At 36.7% G+C, this 4,596-nt stretch overlaps 1 long non-coding RNA gene across 2 annotated transcripts; it reads right to left on the reverse strand.

The window, feature by feature from the left end:
- Positions 1 to 238: 238 nt before the first annotated feature.
- Positions 239 to 2,790, reverse strand: LOC132605327 (uncharacterized). 2 transcript variants are annotated; one of them, XR_009569146.1, is made up of 3 exons: positions 2,682 to 2,790; positions 1,880 to 1,954; positions 239 to 730 (listed from the first exon to the last, which is right to left on the reverse strand). It is a non-coding gene; the product is annotated as an uncharacterized LOC132605327 (long non-coding RNA). The 2 variants fall into 2 exon arrangements; XR_009569145.1 differs by having other exon boundaries at positions 239 to 735.
- Between the last annotated feature and the right edge of the window lie 1,806 nt (positions 2,791 to 4,596).

The raw sequence follows: 4,596 nt of genomic DNA on the forward strand, positions 1-4,596 counted from the left end.
AAAAAGATACATGAGGCGCATAGTCGTTAATCACTTTAAACGTAACTCATAGATAATAATATGAAATTTTAATTGAAGTATGGATGACCTTTGCTATAGACCAACACCCAAAAAAAAAAAAAAGTAGATATCCTTAATAGACTGATAAGAATGATGAGAACAAATTGTAACTTAGTTTCTCAATGTTTTAAACTTGACGACTATTTGATTTTTTATTTTTATTTTTTATGGATGGATGAAGAAATTGGAGAGATTTCCTCCTTTGGGATTGCATTAATTATAATGAAATATTAACTGATAGAAGTTATTGATACAAACAAAACTGTTGAAATCATTATTGTTACGACCCAAATCACGGATCGTGCGGGCACCCACACTAACCTCCCCTGGTGGGTGAACCCTCCCCCTAATTACCTCAATTGATACAACATGCGAAATAGCAATATGTAAACACACTCAACAGTTTAAATATTAAATCCAATGCGGAAGAAATACTTTTATTATAAGAAATTCTCAAAACCTGGTCTAGACTCGTACAAGAGCTTCTAAGAAGTTTACAATTTGAAGTAAATAACAGATTCAAACTAGATACGACTTTTGTTTAAGGATAAGGAACAACAGAAATCTAAGAAGGGACTCTGGGTTGCAAGATCTTAAATAGCTCACCCAGACGCCTCTGACAAATGCCTTGAAACGGTCTCGAGACTCCGAACATCACCTGAAAACAACTCTACACTAGGAGTGTAGCAAGAGTAGTATGAGCACAACACAAGACTCGTAGGTATCATAGGCCGACAATGGTTAGTTCACGCATATAAATAAGAAGTAACTAACAAATAAGCAGATAAGTAATCAAAAACAGCACAACTCTAGCAAATATGAAAGTCTTGCAGTAACGATAGTTACAAGGGATTTCAATATCTCAGGTTACAAGCCTAGGTGGAAATATCTAAACCTCGAGTTCATCAAGCCTACAAAATAAATACCTTACAAACAACAACAAATCCATAATTCACCCATCAAGAATCATTATGCAATGCAGTAGTCACCTCTCACGCTCCACTCTCATACATACATTCTATGGCAATGCCTCGTAGTCATGACCCATAGGGGACCCGCGAAGTCCATGTACCACTTGTGCTCTCCGGTAGAAACCTCGGAGGCTATCAATCACTCTCAATCTCCGACAAAGACCTCAGAGTCTCTCTATCACTCTCAATCTCCAGCAAAGATCTCGGAGTCTCTCAATCACTCTCAATCTCCGGCAAAGACCTCGGAGTCTCTCAATCACTCACCTCACCATCAGGACAACATAATAGTATATATGGAAGCATGCCATGCAGATATCAGTCTCAACTATATCACCAATATGCAATGAACAAGTACAAGTCATATTATTGTCCATGGTTCAATCATCAATACTACCCTTCCCTTTCATGAGATGAGTGAGCTAGTATATGACAGAAATACAACTAGGTGATAATCACATCAAATAATACATAGAATATGGGATGCATGCCTCGCATGAAGTCAACCTCAATAATCACCGCAATCATAGGTTCCACAGATTCATACTATGAAATGCAATTCAATATTTAATTTCTTAGTAATAACCTTCCTCTTACATATGACAAGTGAGACAACAAGAGTCAGAGAGAGACAATTATATCAAGTACATGAAATCACAACCATGGTGACAAGCCCACATAACAATATCGCAATAATGGCGACAAGCCCACAAAACAGCTGACAATACCAACCTAGATAGAATTCACCTCCACACCATGTCTGAAGACCTATCATGCTTTCCTCGTCAATCACTACTATCTACATACGTTTCGCTAACCGGAGTCTAGACATAAAGTAAACCGTAACCTACCTCAATGTCGAACAGGTGCCACGAACTCTCACGCCAAAGCTTTTCCCTTCCGAAGTGCTTCCGAACGGAAAGAGTCTATCAAATATATAATCTACGTTAGAATACGAATCTAAGAACACCCATATTGTTGTACTTATATTTGAAACGCAAAAACGCACCCCGAAAAGTGGCCTCGGGCCCACAAGGGCAAAACTGGAATTTTCTTTAAAAATCATTTTACCCATAACCCAAGGGTCCTATATTTAGAAAATTAGTCAATTCCATCCACAAATAGACTCTCAAATCATAAATTCCCATTCCTTAAGACTATGGCTCAAAATCTTCAATCACCCCAAAATCTTAACTTAGGATTAAATTCTCACTTTCCACAACTCAAATACCATGAATTTGAAGGGGTACAAATATAACTAAAAGTGGAAACATGACAAATTAATTATAGTAGCTTGTTATTTCCATCAACTGTCCCGATAGTACCCAACAATAGAAAGTAGACATTACACAATTTGCTCCCCACGTTATGCCATTGATTCCTCAAAAATTAATAGTCATGCAAAATTTTCTTGGTTTAAATTCATCCCACTGTTAATCATTTTATCATTATTACTCAATAATGACAGCCATAAACTATTGTCTCCTAACTCTATAATTTATAAAGGACCAAGCATGAACGGATTATGGTAAATCCAAGTAGAAGTTAACTTCTTTTCCCACCAAGCAAAATATTTTAATACTCCAAGCCAATAGAAATATCTCAAAGCACCAATTCTAGATCCAAACTTAGATGTTTAATTGAGCTTCTTACCTAGAGCAGTAGTCGACCCTCTCTCCGTGGATTTGGTGTCCGACGCCGCCAACTGCCTTCAAGGCTCCCTCTTGATTAAATTTTCTAATGCTATGACCCCCAATTGTTAAGCCTTACGAACTTAATTCATTATCTTATATATAGGTCATATAATATAGGGTATTAAATTAATTATGGGCTTGGCCCATTAACCACCAACTAAAATAATTGTCCAAAATAATCTTTTTACTCAACCAATATGTATAAGGTAAAAATTGACCCAATTAATAAAATACATTATTCACCAACTTATACCTTATATAAGTGCAAACAAAATTCCTATGAATAAACTATTCACACACATTAAATAGATAAATTCTATAATTTACCCGTCAATTATATAACTGTACCACCTATCCCCGCAAGTCAAGAATATCATTTCCAAGCCACGAAAAGGCTAATTTGGGGAAAAGACTCCAAAATGCTAAAACGACTAAACGGGTCGTTACAATTATGTATGCCAAGAATTTAAGAAATCACTACTCTTTTGGTATGTTTAGCATTGAGGAATTAGATAGTCAATTCCCTTCTCTCATAGCTGGTACATACTTTGATTCGGTAGACGGAGAGTATAAGGATCATGACATCACTATCCATAATTTTTTGGGAGTCAAACCGAGCCTACATGCTACAACTATTTCAATTTTGGGGCATAATAATTTTTTATTAAAAAAAAACCAAAGCTAGATAATTCGATTAAGAAAAAAACTACAAGCAGCATATGAGAGTTCAGATGATCCAGATTGTAATATGACCATTATCACATTTTTAAAAGTTCTCCACGTGGAAAGGATAGTAATTCGATGAAAATGATAATCTATTCATGCCATATTATCACTTCATACTATTTACATTAATTGAGCAACCAAAACATTATGTAATATCAATCACTTGACAAAAGCAAGTGCATCCCTTTTGAAAGTCAACCATATAAACCTTCATTGATATAAGTCAGTCATTCCATAAACCTTTATTGTTATGAGCCTTCTTTTCTAATTGTGTCTGACAAAAGTATTACATGTCCTAAGATGGAATTAGTTTAGTTTAGCAACAAGGAACGCCTCAATCACTTTAAGGAGCTCCAAGTTGTTCTTCAACCAACTTAATCTCAAGCATTGCGACTGCATTTTCAAGTTTGGATATCCTTCCTAAAACTTTTTTCTTTGACACCTTAAAAGAAAGATCTGCCTGCTTGTCATTAGCCGCCTCATTGGGGGTGCCATCAGCCGCCTCATCGATGGCTCTATCAGTCTTGGGCTTCCATGCCTTTGTAATTTTCTTCTTAATCCAGTTTTTTCTATCGGGAATAGAGACAACGCTGAGCACTTGTCGCAGAAAGACGTGTGATCCACGATAAAAAGCCAAAATGATGCCAAAGTCAACCATGTTAGTCTCGTCAAAGCATGATGTGCTCAAAGCACACTTAATGCAATCACTCTTTTAATCTACAACATACCGTGGAACACATCATGGAAAACACGGCCCAGTGATATTTATATGTTTTATCTTGAACTGAATCCAATCTGGTCAGAGACGTGGAGGTACTTTTCAAAGTGCCTCCTCAAAGAGGAGTAGCCTAGACATTCCATTGCCTTAGGACATGGTTAGAAGAGCCAGATCTGATAAGTTGTCTCGTATGAATACGTCTTGTAAGTGACAACCAAGACATGAACACCCCTAACAACATGCGTACAAGCTGAACAAAGAGACTCCATAGCTAGGGTTAAGGTTGGCGTTACGGTTAGGGAGGGTTTGGAGAAGTAGGAAAGGAGCGATCCGATCTGTATTGCTCTGGGGCACAATATTTATTTCTAGGTATCTAACTTATAGTATATTTTATTTTCAGGATTATCCTCATCTTCATCCTTGTTGCTCT

This window comes from Lycium barbarum, chromosome 8 (assembly GCF_019175385.1).
Source record: "Lycium barbarum isolate Lr01 chromosome 8, ASM1917538v2, whole genome shotgun sequence".
Classification (NCBI taxonomy): domain Eukaryota; kingdom Viridiplantae; phylum Streptophyta; class Magnoliopsida; order Solanales; family Solanaceae; genus Lycium; species Lycium barbarum.